This window comes from Panthera uncia, chromosome A2 (assembly GCF_023721935.1).
Source record: "Panthera uncia isolate 11264 chromosome A2, Puncia_PCG_1.0, whole genome shotgun sequence".
NCBI lineage: Eukaryota > Metazoa > Chordata > Mammalia > Carnivora > Felidae > Panthera > Panthera uncia.
Window position 1 is genome coordinate 96,106,372 of NC_064816.1, and position 16,347 is coordinate 96,122,718.

Sequence of the window (16,347 nt, forward strand, 5' to 3'; positions counted from 1 at the left end):
ATTGGTCTTGGGTGAATCCCAGAAACTGTGAAATGTTACATTTAAATATGCAGCCAGTGTTAGAAATCACTGTCCTAGGATTTTATTTCATTTCCCAAACACTAGGATTTGATGTCACTGATTTCACAGGTTCTCCCTTCCACAGTTGTCCTTCATGGTAATAAATTATCCCTGTGAGGTTACTGGTTTCCTGATATTGAAAAAACAATACGACTATTACCAAGCAACTGCTTTGTTCTCATTAGATGGGAACCATCTTTTTCTGAGCAAGTCCTGCATTCTAAATGATTTTGCTTCTGGGGCCAAAGTATGCAGTCATTGTCAGCAGATTGGTTTAGCAAAATTAATGAAAATGTAATTAAGCAAGTTTCCCTCAGCTGTGCCATTTAAAGGGCCCTTATAATTTTTCAAAATAATAAAATAGTAAGATAACAAATTAAGAAAATGATTGTTTAAATTGCAGGTTAGGTTTCTCAATTAAACTCAAATCATATCTCTAATGAAGTGGATCATTAGTGATGATTTCAAATTATAAAGCAAGACTTCAGGGATAAAGCATGGGCTTTTAAGATGGAGACCTATTACTGAAGCCTGACTTTGCAGAGGTAGATGGATAACTTTGGAATGGACATGGGACTTGTATAAACCCAAGTCTCCTTATTTAGAAGATGAGGATAATAATCCATGCAATGGTGTGCTGGTAAATGCATAACAACTGGCTCCACGGAGGGAAGGCTGATTTGTGGCATCTGCCAATTTCTGATATATAAATACTCCTACCGTGGCATATTTCAAGTTACCAACAGAACTGGGTCACAAATTTCCTGAAAATTTAATAATGGGCTCTCATGAACAACACTGAGATACTATAATGATAACATGAGGTCACATGTAAAACATCTAAAGTTTTCACAAGTTTCAAATATTATTGTATGGCAGATAAAATTGCTAACCATTTGAAAAACAAGATTATTTCACCGTGGCAAAAAAGGTATTATTGTTTTGTTAATCTGAGCCTGAAATACATTTATGCTCTTCCAAACTGTGTTAGTCCTCAACTCAGTAGGTCTCTCTCATTATGAATCCTGGAAAAATCTACATGGACATATTTGGGAATTGTTAGATCTATATGAAGATTTGACTCACACGCATTTGTTAAGCACATTTTGAGGGTTCAGCACTATGCTATAGACACTTTGGACTCTGCCAGTAACTTCTTCGAAAGGCAAGATTAGAGAGCGTGAGAGTCTTAGACTGTCTTTAACATCTTTCTGCTTTTCTTCTCAGTGACATCACTATGCTCTTGGCTCATAGTGCCTTTCCTTGCCTCTTCCCTGCTTTCTACACAGGCATTCCTTCTGTTTCCCCCCACCCCCCATTAAAGAACAACCCTAGAAAATAATGACACAAGAGGATGAGGACGGGGGAGCTTTGTGGGAAGCCAGATGATTTGCAGTGTCCCAGATGAGGCCAAAGTTGTGTATTATCCTGAGTTTAGCAAAGGGTTTGGTGCCAATAGATAGCATCAGTGAAGGTCATTTAAAGCTCTTCCCTATCAAGGCACCCAAGTTCCTGCCTATTTCCTGAGTACTAAGTACAGGGGAGGCACAGTTAACAGTCATCCCCTTGGCTTTCTTCCTTGTGTTGGCCTCTTACTTTGTTTTCTCCCCACCCCCCTGTTTTTGCCATATTATCCGAATCAAACCAGACTGTTATCAAGGTCTGAATAGCCCTGCATGGCCTAGACCCTGCCTGCTGCTCCCATAATAACACTAACTTGCATTTATCAAGTGCTCACTATAAACTAGGCATTGATGTATGTGCTAACTGGAATTGAATCGTGTGATTCTGAAAACAAACATTTGTGGTATTAATCCTGTTTTCTAGATGAGGAAACTGAGGCCTTACTTTAAATCCCTTGTTTGGGGTCATAGGAGTCCTACGTGGCAGGAATGGGATGCTAACAAAGGTGATCCAGTGGGGACTTCTCTCTTAAAGGACATGCTATCAGGGAAGTCAGTTCTGGGCAAGGCCAGACCTGTCATCTAAAAGGAGCAGGGAGTGTAGTCCTCCCACAGGGAGGGGGGCCAGGGAAAGGCCAGGAGATGGGCAGAGATGGACCTTCTTGTCTATGTCACAGTACAGAAGATACAGTGAACCAAACCATATACATTTGTCAGTCTCTCCTTTGCTATCCATCTTAAAATTAACTTTTTAATTGAAATATACCCAGAGAAAGCTGCTTAAGTCATAAGTGCACAGCCTGATGAACTTCCATAACACAGACAGATTCATGTAACCAGCACTCCATTAGCCCCCTTACACCCTTTTTCATTCACTTACATCATCTTCCTGGATGGCAACCACAATCCTGATTTTTCTCACTAGATTTTTCTGTTTTTGAACTTTATATAAATGGAATCATATACATTTACTCTTTTGGGGGGGGGGGATCTGGCTTATGTTTCTCAGCTTTTTTTTTTTCTCTGAGATTCACCCTTGTTTCATATAGCAGTAGTTAATTGGTTCCTATTGTTGTGTGTAGTACTCTATGTTTAAACATATCCTGATTTACTTACCTGCCCTACTGCTGATGGACATTTAGGTTGTTTGTAGCTTTAGGCTACTATAAATTGTGCTAAGAACATTCCTATACATATCTTTTGGTGCCCATAAATATGCATTCCATTGGGTGTATTCAGAGGAGTGGAATTGCTGGGCCATTGGATATGCATATGTCTGGCTTCAGTAGATAACACCAACAATTTTCACAAGTGGCTATACCAAGTTATACAATCACCAGCACTGTACGAGATTTCAGTTGGCCCATAGTGGTCTTAGTTCTTTTGTCAGTCTGATGGGTGTGTTTCGGTTTTAATTTGCTCTTCCCTCATAAGTAATGGTGCTGAGTGCCATTATTTATTGGCCATTGGCATATCCACTTTTGTAAGTGGCTCTTTAATCTTTTGGTCCATGTAATTAGATTGTCTATCTTTTTCTATTGATTTATATGAGTTTTGAAAATGCCTCTTATCAGTCTATTTTGCAAGAATTTAAAAATATTAATATATATAATTAGCCAAATACAGTTTCTTCATCTTCATATCTAAGAATAGTATTTAATATTTGGTTACTTGTTGAAAAAGCAGCTACTTATTATTTAGCAATTTGGTCCCAGATTTGTGTCTTTCACAGATATGGTAGCCTTAATGATGACATGACTATTGTTCTAGGAAAGGGCTCACTTTGCCTCCCTCCCTTCCATTTCTTCCCTCCCCTTCCTTCCCCTTCCTTCCCCTTCCTTCCCCTTCCTTCCTTTATTCCTTCTTTCATTCCCACTCTTTCTTCCTTTCCACAACAGTTTACATTTATGCAATAATTTCACACGGAGTTTTGTTTAGAGAGTTTGTTCTCAGTCCCTAGTCCCCAACCTCTCTCTGAGAACACTGTACAAATGGCTGGGATTCAAGTTTATGTAAATAACCATATTGGAATCACCTTATGATGTTGCTTTCTGAGCACTATTTTTCAGAAGAGTCATTTAAAACTACTTTTAAAATCCATTTGAGAGACAAAAAGTACCGAATATATGCTCATTGCAGAATTCCAAATGGGTTATATAATACAAAAAGAACATCTATAAAATACAGAGTAACAAATAATGCTGCTCTTCCTATGTAGGTGCAGACTGAGTAAAGCTCACGTGATACATAAACATTTAGAGCTGCATAAAAGACAAATGCTGTCATTACAAAGCCATTCCCTGGATTAGAAAAGAATCCACAATAACTCACGTAATGCTCTTTTGCACCTCTATGTTCTTTTTGCTCATTCTGTTTCATTTGTCTCTTTACATAGTAAGCTCCCCAACTATGTTTAAAACATAATTTTATTTACAGAAAATGATGTATACAAAAACTTTATGGCAAAGTATTGCATCAGATGGGCTTTTTCTGTAGAAAGAGAACACTTTTCAGACATCACTAAGAGGGAGCTTCTGAGCTTCCTTTAACTGTGTTCTCTCGGTCGTGGTCAATAGATTTCCAGTGATCACCCCATAATGTCAACTCTGGTGTCATGCAATGTTGGCAGAATGGCAGAGGGTGGTCAAGGAATCAACAGAATTCAACTGTCCCTTCTAAAGCTGAATTCGTGTATTTTTACCCCTAAATTCAACTTAATGGGAAAAAAAATGAACCACATTTAAAATGAAAACTACAGTCTAATGCTCAATCTGCTTGCAGAAATCACCTGAGGTAAAACGTGTTGAAGGTGACTCTGTAATTTTAAACCTCAGATTTTGGTTCAGAATATAAAAGGAATACAGAGCCATTTGGATTACTGAATGCAGATGAGAATACACAATTCATTTGGTGAGTTTTGTGCCAAAGGAGAACAGAGAAATGGTGTGATAGGTGGATGGGGATATGGAGTCAAGAAATGATCTTTTTTAAGATGGAAGAAAGAACAGCACATTTCTGATGGGAATGATCCAGTAAAGAGGGAAATTTTGATGATGCAGAGGAGAGAGGAGAGAATGCTGGAGTGACATCACTGAATGGTGAGAGGAGATGGGATCCCACATGCAGGGGATGGGCTGACCTTACAAAGGGACACAGAGCATTCGCTCAAAACATAAGGAATGAAGGACTCAGCATGTAGGGATTTATCTTCAGTTTCATATTGAGTAATAAATGGGGCCTCGGGGCACCTGGGTGGCTCAGTCGGTTAAGCATCCAACTTCAGCTCAGGTCATGATTTCATGGTTCATGGGTTTGAGCCCCGCGTCGGGTTGTGTGCTAACAGCTCAGAGCCCGAAGCCTACTTCAGGTTCTGTGTCTCCCTCTCTTTCTGCCCCTTCCCCTGCTCAGGCTCTCTCTCTTTCTCTCTCTCTCTCAAAAATAAACATTAAAAAAATTTTAAAAAATAGGGCCTCAATGTGGTATAGTCATTATAACCAGAGACTTGGAGACCAAGAGACTCTGCAGTGTCTTGCACATTAAATTACTTAGACACAGTTTATGCATCTGTAGACATAATATTAAGACCACTCTCATAGGGCTGTGGCACTACTAAATTGACAAAATATATGAACTATCTTGCAAAGTGCCTGGTGCATAGATAGGGTCCCCAATGGTAACTTCTAGGACTAGTCTTACCTTTGCCCTAGAGCAGCAGACCTGGGTCCTCAGAACTTGGACTGGAGAGTGAATGTCGCGCAAAGCCCACATGCCCTGAGGGAGCACAGAGTTCATTTTCCCTTCTCTGGCATTTCTTGCTGCAATGGTGCAGAATATGTATTTGTACCAGCATCACAGGCATGTATTTCCCTGAATATTCTGAAGGAGAGGTTCAGGAGAGTGATTTCTCATTCTTTTGGAGACTTCCACAGAGCAGAGAGGATTTCAGGACTGAAGTGAACTGCCAGAGAGCAGGAAGAGTAAAAGTGGGGAGAGGAGAAGATTTACTCCTCTATGGAGGTAACCACGACTACCCTGAGTAGGTACTCAATGCACAGTTATGCCATTTCCCAAGGAATCTGAAAGCCCATGCAAGGTATGCTGTAGACCTGAAAGTTAATTAACAATATTAACAATGACAGGCTAGATTTTAGTCTGCTACTATAATTAAGTGAATATTTACAATTTGCCAAAGTGTATCTCCTAGACTGTAGATCAATATTTCTTTTCAATGGTTGTTAGAGACTTTATTTTGACAGACTGTATAGTAACATCCAAAACACTAATTTAGCTGTGACTAATGCTTCATCGCTGATAATTTTGGTTGCTTTGGGGGCAATGTTAGAAAAAAACGAATTATGGTAGTTCTAAATAAAGATGTGTTGAGCAAGATATTAAGAATGAGGTTCACATTCTGGGGAAATGCCAATGAAAAAAGGGAACCCAGGGTAAAGATAGCCAGAGGGAAGAGAAAACTGTGGCCTTTCTTGATTTAAAAAACATCAGCACATGTAGGAATCACTGAGAATTGAAAGACTTCATAAAATTTCCATGACAACATCCCAGGGCTATAGTCCGGTGATATAATTAAGAGTATGTAACATGTATATTGTCAGCTATAATCATATCAAATTCATCAATTCTGGTTTTTGTACTGACTACAGTGCCTGCCAGTCAATGATAATGTCCCTTAACTCAGTAACTGTGAATAGTGCCTTGTAAATGATAAATGCTCAGCAATATTTGAGTTTCAGGTCTTAAATTTATCAGAGGGTTCATTTTTTATATTAAATATAATTTATTGTCAAATTGGTTTCCATACAACCCAGTGCTCATCCCAACAGGTTCCAGAGGGCTCATTTTTAGTCAACATCTTCACACAGCTCATGTCCTAAACCAATAATAGGATTTTCTAAACTAATTAACATTTTTAATATTTAACTTAAAATTATGAATGTTTCATTATTCTTTTCTGGGTTTGGTCTTTAGCTACAATATAATTGTCCTGAGTCTTGTCTATCCTCTGTATCATATCAGGATGACATAGAAAAAAATATCTAATTTTCATGGCTAAAGACCTTTTACTTATTACTAAGTCAATGTTCTGATACTTGTCAAAGTATCAGAGGTTGGCCAGTTCTTGAAAGATCAAGGAAATAGCCACAAACTGCATTGTGGCATGTTTGATGGGCTTATGTCTCCCAAACCTCATTCCCGCATTGCTTCCAATACAATATCAACAGGCTACATGGCATGTATCAGATCCCCCTCTAGAGTCAATGGGTAAACATATTAACTGTGCAGAGTTAGAGGCTTTCATGTGTGTTTAGTCATCTTAACCACCCCCATAATATCAGTAGGATTATCTCCATTTTTATGGGTTAACATCTGAAGAAACGCTTAGAGAATCTAAGTGAATGGCTTGCCCACAAACCTGACAAAACCGAGGTACAAACTACTACCTTCTCACTGATCCAGTGCTCCCAGTGTTCAATCACTTTGGTCACATGACTCCCTTTTTGTTCTTGGGGGACAGCGCCTACCAGTGCTTCATATTTCTCATCCTGCTTTTGGCTGTGGATTGATTCATTCATTCATCCTTTCTTTCTTTCATTCAGTGAATATATACTGAGCATCAACTAGGTTCTAGGCACTCTGCTATCCACTGATAACTAAGAGATACATGGTTCTTGCCCTCATGGAGTTTATGTTCCAGTGAGGATAACACACCGAACAAGGCAATGCCACATAAGAGGAGTGCTGCCAAGACACTGGGGGAGGGAGTGAGATTCTGTAATGGAGGAGACCTGGCTCAGGTCATCTTTGAGATGCACTTGAAAGGCCTACATCATGAGTCTGTCTTGTGTCACATTTGCAGAAATAGCAGCCGGGCTTCCACAAATCATTAAAAATTTTCACTGAAGCTTACTGACAAAATGCCAAAGGAGGGTTTTCTACAGATCATATGAGTAAGTTTTACAAAGCACATACTGTATGTGAAGTTTAGCATTCTTAAGGAGGTAGAGATGATTAATGACCTTTTATAAACAAGGCCATGAGCCACAGGGAGATTAAACCACCCAAAGTCACACAGCTAGTAAGTTGTAGAAATTTATATAAACTCAAATACTCTGACCCTTAACCACTATGTTGTATTACTATTTATAAAGCAACATCACTCAAAAATCTTTGTTCTGTTCTTTTCTCCCTCTACCTTTCACATGTAAAATGCACCCCCCCAAACTGTTCCCCAAACATAGCCCCCTTGTTTTCCTGCCTCCTTTCTACCTTCTCCAGTTTAGGCCTTTTAAAGTAGAGCAACTTATTGTCTTTGCCTTTTTTCCCTCCATTGTCAACTGACTCACTACTCTTGTTGCCACAAGAAAGGGAGGGTACAGGTTCTACCAGTAAGAGAGAGTCCCTACCTTAGAAGGTATGTGTGTGAATTGTATATGGACAAATGCGTTCTCCCTTGAACATGAGAAGAGGACATTTTGGTGTTTTTACTGGAAAATGCTTCATAATGTCATCTGATCATTCTCAGAGAGGAGTTGGAGTTATTAGCCAGGCCAGGGGTGAGAAGAAGAGTGATCCATCAGAGGGAAAAGCACATGCCAAGGTCCTGAGGGCAGAGCATGGAGCACAGGAGGAATTGAAATCTGCCCAACATGGCAGGTGTAGGGGAGTCAGTCAGGTAAGCAATAGCCAGGTTGTGAAGACCCTTACATGCTTTGGAATTGATTTTTACACTATCTTTTCTGCACTTGGCATGGACAATCCAGATAAGAGGCTATTATGGGAATTAAACCCTAAGTGATAGTGACTTAGACCTGGGGAATAGTTACGTGGAATTAGGGAGTCAACATTTAGGAGGCCTAATTAAAAGGGCTTGTGATTGACTGGATATTGATTATGTGGAAGAGTGAGGAGTTGAGGATGACCCCAAATATTTAGGACTTAAAAGTCTAAGGTAGAGCATGGAGCCATTTAATAAGATATGGGAGAATGGTAAGGGAAATAGTTTTTCTTGGGTTTGTGTGCTATTTGTACTGAATTAATTTAGCTTAGTTGGAACTACAGACTCTGCTTCCCTGAATAGTTCTAAATTAGAGGCAACAGAGCCACTTTGCTTGAGAGTTGGAAAGCAGAAGTGAAGCAGAAGCCATTTTTTTTTGTCCTGGAATACTGGTGTGGGGGCACCAGTGGCTTTTGAGCTAACGTTGTCATTTATCTATAGGTGTACCTTGTTAGCATAGGAGCAGCAGCCAGGCTTGCAGCCACTCCACCTCCCACTGGATCATCCTTTAGCCTTCCTGACGTGTGGATGAGATGCACATGGAGCTTCATAATCAGGGTGGGGCACTTGTATCATGCAAGTTGGAGTCTTGGCGGCAATTAGAGACCAATGTGGGTTCCAACTCATCTTTATGTGTTTCAGTTTCCCTGGCCCTTCCTTCCTTCACATCCATTTTTCCTTCCCTGATGACTCCAGGCTCTAGCAGCAGGTGCTAAAAGAACAGCATCACACAGATGGTTTAACCAGTTCCTACAACTGTATCAACTGGAGTCACTATATCATAAGCATCTTATTATATGTCACGTCTAGTTGTTCTGCATCTCTAATTGAATCCTGATTGATACATTGTTTTAGAGGGAAATCCATTTAGATTGGTCCATACTGCATTTGAAGGGCCTATGAGATAGTCAAAAAAGAGATATTAAACAGGGAGCTGGATATTCAGATCTGGGGATCAAAGATGATAGGAATTCAGAAATCATTATCATATAGATGATGGTATCTGCTCTTTACCTCTGGTTCCTGGCAAAGAGCTTCAAAAACTCTTGGGCTTTCCTAAATGATAGGACTGCCTTTGGAATGTAAACTATGTGACTCATGGTGGGTCTGGAGATAGCTTCAGGATGGAGGCTGGTCACCAGAAAGACCAACCACATAATTAGACAGTTTGAACTTTGGGTTAGCCCAGCCTTTAAGGAGGGCTAGGAATTGAGTTTCGATCACATGGCCAACAATTTAATCAATCAACCCAAAGTAATGAAAACTAATGAAAGGCCCCATAAGAACTCTGGACACCAAGGCTTGGCAGAGCTTCCTGGTTGGTGAACCCACTGATGTTCCAGGAAGGTGACACACCATGAATCCAAGAGGAGAGGGCATGGGAGCTCTGTATCCAGGACTCTTCCTGAACTTGCCTTCTGTGAATCCTTTATAATAAAACTATAATTGTAAGTATTGTGTTTCCCTAAATTTTGAGACTTATTCTAGCAAACTGTCAAAACTGAGGGAGAACACAGGAACCATCTAATTTGTAGCCAAATCGGTCAAAAGTGTGGGTGGCCTTGGGAATACCTAAAACTTGCAGTTGGCACCTAGTAAGAGCAGTCTTATGGAGGGCTATGTCTTTAAAACTGTGGAGTTTAACTCCAGGTAGTTAGGGTCAGAGCAGAGTTGTAGTAAACCCTGTTGGGGTGGAAATGGAACAGAGGTCATGGAAATGACTGTTATAATGAGAAAATATTTAAGAAGGCTATTCAACCCCAAAGGACTTGATAACCTTCTCTGTGGCAAGCCATGCTCCTTTTTTGCTGACTCTGATGCTCATCAGGAAGGGCCTGGGGTAGAAGGAGATTGAACCCTGGGTGGTCGGCTGCCTTGCCAGGACTTTCTGCAGGCTGGGGACCTTCTGTGTTGTAACATAAACACCATATTTTTGGTCCCTGAATGACAGATGCTTCATTCCTATTTGTGAAGAAACATAAGTTGCCGATTATTTACTTTTCATTTTGTTCTTCCAGCGTCCAGTTTGTGCCTGGCATGAACAGCCTGCCCTGTGCGCTTGGGGGTGGGAGGGTTGTGGGAATGTGGCAGATGACAGAACAGTTAGTGGGGGCCATGAATTATATTATTTATTGAAATTCTGCCTCACAAAATAGCTTTTCTGAGCAAATGTAGAATGCATTTTCTCAGTTAATTAAGCCAAATGCATAGTGAACCATTTGCGGGCTTTCCTGGAGTCATTTGGGGCTTGCACTCAGCCTTTGAATCTGGGGAAGGTATCCATGAATAATTTAGCATCTTGGAATGTTACCTGAGAACTAAGACTTTGGGCTACTAATTAGCCACCTAGAGCTGAGAAACTTTTTGCGTTATTCTTGCTATTTTCATAAAAACATAATCATGCAAGACCATTTCCCTAGGGAATAAACACCTTTAGCCATATTTTACAATACTCCATGTGGGCTTTCACATGTAAGTGGCTGAGAAGCAAGAGATGTTTAGATGTGAAATTGACTACAAAAGGGAAAATTTAGAGAAGAAATATCTGTTGGGGGGGGAGCTGTTAAATATTCTGAAACATTTTGCAGTGAGAAGAGAAACTAATCCCATAGGTTAAAGGGCAGTCACACGCATATGTCTTACTGTCTTATTTGTCCATGTAAACCAATAGGAGTTCTGAAGACTGAATTCCCTGGCCTTAATCAAATTAGTGCTCTTTTTCCCCCAACTCCTGCTTTCTCTTTCTGGCTGTCATGAGGCATTCAGGCCTCTTGAGACTATATTTTGGTTGAAAGCAGGCAGAAGTAGTACCCCAATTCCTCTCTAGCTCTGTACCCAAAGGAAGTCACCACTCCGGACAATTGCCCATTCATGTTCCTCTAACCTTGACCCTGCCCTCCCACACAACCACACCATCACTCTTCAAGATCTTTGATGCAAGTAAGAAATAGAACAGTGGCCTACAGACCTATCTCGATTCAAATTCTGGCGGTTACTCCCTAGCCATGTGACTCTAGCAGGTCATGCAACTTCTGCAAGCTGTGGCCCTCTTCTCTGTAGAAGCTGAAAAAAAAATGGCCTCCTAGGTTTGTTGTGAGGATTAGTTACCAGGATGTAGATACACCTCTCAGCACAGGGCCTGACATATACTAAGTACTGATAAATGGTGGCTAATAACCTCATTTATACTATGCTTATGAATGAGGCACCAGCAAACAATTTTACTGAGAAGGGAGCATGATTCATGAAGAAGATAATTTACAGAATAGCTAAATCGCTTACAGCGATTATGAGGACACAAAAGACTGAGCTGACTTCTTTCCTGTCCCATGGTGGCCACAGACTTCTTTTTCTGACCAAGTGTTGGGACAGGCACTGTGTGGTTGAGAACATGCCTCATTTTTTTCTTGAAGTACCTTACCATCGTAAATTAGAAATAAGTCTCAGTTAGTACTCTGAGTACTAGTCTTTTCCTTAGCCTCTGCAAAGGCACGTTTAGTTGCAAGGAGCCAGCTGATGTAGGGTATCTCTGGCAAGGATTCCTAAGGCAACAGGAAGGAGAGGAATCTGAAAACAGGGAGTGACATGTGGAGCCTCATGGAAATGGGCCCTGGGGGCTGGTCAGAATTCACAGAAGTTGCATGTACTTCTGCCTCCCACCCCCATCAATATCATTTTGCTGATCTTTCCTTTCTTCTTCTGCGGTTGCCAGTTGTTTGAATCTTCCAGATTTCCCCAAATTTGAATTCCAAAAGAGAAAGACCAAGTGGTTTACGGATCATATCTTTGTCTGGGAAGAGCTCCTTTATGGCTGGTCATGGCAGAGGCATACAACTAAAATATAGGAGCCCCAACTCTTTGAGTCAGCCTTGGATTGTGTCTGAGTTGGTGACAGAGGTGACACACCCCAATCAGCAGTAGAAAAAGAACCTTGAACAAACAGACTCTGGGCCCAGGTGTCCCATATCCTCAAGAAGCTAGTTTTTCCATCTCCTTTAACATCATGGAAGACATTTGGAGTATATATATAAATCAGCTACCTGAAAGACACTCAGAACATAAACATTGGACAGATTAGAATGAAGATGCTTTCTTCTCAGATTTATATCTTTTCTGTATCTTGTCATGATAAGATGAGTACTGGTTAATTATCTGCAAGAAATTTCCTGACAGACTAACAGTTTATTGCTATCTGGCCCTTAGCCTTAAGTCTATGATGTTGTTTACTTACTGGATTTGTGAAATTACTGATTCTCTTTGTGTGTCTACTATGGGAAACTATATTTCAATGTACTCAGCCACCTTCTGGTAGTTAACACTTTGTCACCTCACTGATCATGTTATCTTTAATTCAGTCTCTATAGAAGACTGTTCAGATTCTCTTGGAGTTGGGCTTGAGGGTAGGAAAGAAACACCTATTTTCTTCCCCATAGAGTGATGGTACGATTACAAGTGACTGCTATGTTTAGTCGAGTAGCTTTAAAAATTCTTCCACTCCTAACATCCTTGCCCCATTTATTGCTATCTTTGGTCTGGAGTTTTACAAGTCTATCTGATCTCTGTGTTTCTGCCCTTGCCTTCCTGTAGTTCATACTCAACACAACAACCTGTGATGCTGTTAAAGTCTGCTCTGATTCTTTCTTGGCTTCCCAGGTCTCCCAGAACAAAACCTACGTTACTTTGTGGTTACCATGGCCCTGCCCCTTGATTCTTCTTCTTTTTTTTTTTTTTTAATTTTTTTTAAACGTTTATTTACTTTTGAGACAGAGAGAGACAGAGCATGAACGGGGGGGGGTCAGAGAGAGGGAGACACAGAATCTGAAACAGGCTCCAGGCTCTGAGCTGTCACCACAGAGCCTGACGCGGGGCTCAAACTCACAGACCGCGAGATCATGACCTGAGCCGAAGTCGGCCGCCCACCCGACTGAGCCACCCAGGCGCCCCTGCCCCTTGATTCTTCTAACCTCCTCTTCCCTTTCTCTCCCCATCCTTGCTCACTCCATTCTAGCCATCTTGGCTTTGCTGTAGTTCTTCAGACACATAGAAATACTTCTGCCTCAGGTCTGTTGCACTTCTTGGAATACTCCCTGTCCAGATACCTATGTGGCTCCCTTCTTCCTCTCTTTAGGTCTTTTCTCAAAGATCACCTTCTCACAAAAAACCATAAAATACCTAGGAATAAATCTAACCAAAGAGGTGAAAAATATATATGCTGTAAACTATAGAAAGCTTATGAAAGAAATTGAAGAAGACACAAAAAAAAAATGGAAAAAGATTCCATGCTCTTGCATAGGAAGAACAAATATTGTGAAAACGTCGATACTACCCAAAGCAATCTACATATTCGATGCAATCCCTAACAAAATAACACCAGCATTCTTCACAGAGCTAGAACAAATAATTCTAAAATTTGTATGGAACCAGAAAAGACCCCAAATACACAACGCAATCTTGAATAAGAAAACCAAAGCAGGAGGCATCACAATCCCAGACTTCAAGCTATACTACAAAGCTGTAATCATCAAGACAGTATGGTACTGGCACAAGAACAGACACTCAGATCAATGGAACAGAATAGAGAACCCAGAAATGGACCCACCAATGTCCAACTAGTCTTTGACAAAGCAGGAAAGAATATCCAATGGAATAAAGACAGTCTTTTCAGCAAGCAGTGCTGGGAAAACTGGACAGCAACATGCAAACGAATGAACCTGGACCACTTCCTTACACCATACACAAAAATAAACTCAAAATGAATGAAAGACTTCAATGTAAGACAGGAAGCCATCAAAATCCTCGAGGAGAAAGCAGGCAAAAACCTCTTTGATTATGGCTGTAGCAACTTCTTACTCAACACGTGTATAGAGGCAAGGGAAACAAAAGCAAAAATGAACTGCTGGGACCTCATCAAAATAGAAAGCTTCTGCACAGTGAAGGAAACAATCAGCAAAACTAAAAAGCAACTGACAGAATGGAAGAAGATATTTATAAATGACATATCAGATAAAGTGTTAGTATCCAAAATCTATAAAGAACTTATCAAACTCAACACCCAAAATACCAAATAATCCAGTGAAGAAATGGGCAAAAGACATGAATAGACATTTCTCCAAAGAAGACATCCAGATGGCCAACTGATACATGAAAAAATGCTCCACATCACTCATCATCAGGGAAATACAAATCAAAACCACAGTGAGATACCACCTTATATCTGTCAGAATGGCTAACATGAACAACTCAGGCAAAAACAGATGTTGGCGAGGATGCGGAGAAAGAGGATCTCTTTTGCACTGCTGGTGGTAATGCAAACTGGTGCAGCCACTCTGGAAAAAAGGATGGAGGTTCCTCAAAAAACTAAAAATAGAACTACCCTATGACCCAGCAATTGCACTACTAGGTATTTATCCAAGGGATACAGGTGTGCTATTTCGAAGGGACACATGCACCCCAATGTTTATAGCAGCACTATCAACAACAGCTAAAGTATGGAAAGAGCCCAAATGTCCATCGATGGATGAATGGATAAAGAAGATGTGGTATATATATGTATATGTGTATATGTATATATATATATGTGTGTATGTACATACACACATATATATATATACATACATACATACAATGGAGTATTACTTGGCAATCTAAAAGAATGAAATCTTGCCATTTGCAACTATATAGATGGAACTAGAGGGTACTATGCTAAGTGAAATTAGTCAGAGAAAGACAAAAATCATATGACTTCACTCATATGAGGACTTTAAGAGACAAAACAGATGAACATAAGTGAAGGGAAACAATATATAAAAACAGGGAGGGAATTTCTGTATCTGATGTTAGGTCATAGGCATATGTATAATCCAAAGTGCCCTATTGGGAAGGCAGGCCCTTTCTACTGGAATTAGTTTTTGGTAAGTGACATTGTAGCCTTTTGTCAAATTTTGCTTTGGAACAGGTCTTCAAAACCTAATCCCTAGATTAGGACCCATGGGAAACAAAGACATACATATTCTGTCATGTATAGGATGAGTGTATGGGATGAGGTATTTCAGTTTACAGAAAGGCACTGAAAGTTAAGAGGCCAAGGTGGCAGTCAGTACAGTAAGACGGTGGAATTAAAGCACTCCCTGGTATACAGGAGGTTTGCACCTTTCATAATACCTATTTATCTCTAAGAGGCAGAGGGAATATATAGACTTCTATATATTTTTTTTAATTTTTTTCCCCTTGAAGATACATATCTTCATTTCTGAACTAGAGAAGACTGGTCCTTGTGGAGTCTGAGATCAAGGAGACATAGTCAGCAATTGGAGTCTTGGGGGTTGGAAGGGCCAACAATGTTAGTAAGTTCTTTGAGGGGCAGGGACTTATGCCTCTTGCCCATGTAGATAGGGAGTGGCAGAGAGAGGGATCACACTGGGGGATAAATACAGAGTTCTCTGCAGGGTGATGGATTTTGCCTAAAGAAAGAGGGAAGATTATTTTGTAATTCTATTCCCTCTACCTCTACCAACAGCCACTCTTTTTTATTTTTTAATTTTTGAGTCAAATGTGAGATTCAAAAGCCATGATTTTTTGAGATCATTGGTATTTGAGTAGGATGTAGATTTAAAAAAAAAACACCTCTTTTCCCGTTTCAAAAAACATTTTTGACCTTTATAATTACAAGCAACACTCATTTATGCTTGAAAATTTGAATACAGAAAAATATACAGGAAATAAAAAATCACTTTATAATCCCATCACATAACACTTTGATGTTTATATTTCAATCTTTTTTCATCTACATTCATTAAAAGGTAATGCAATAATACCACATATCCTATTTTGTGATTTGCTTAATTTATCATGCATTGTATATTTTCCTACATCATTAACTGTTTTTCTAAATAATGTTTAACAGCTACATAGCATTTAACATATGCAAGTATCAGTATTTTTTTTAACTATCCCCCTGTTGGACATTTATATTTTCTTTTTATTGCAATGTGACATTTGCTTTAATTTTAAATTGTTTAAAAATGCATGTACCATTTGCATACCTAAGTTTTAATTTCTTCTCCCTAAGACCTCAAACCATTAAACATTTAA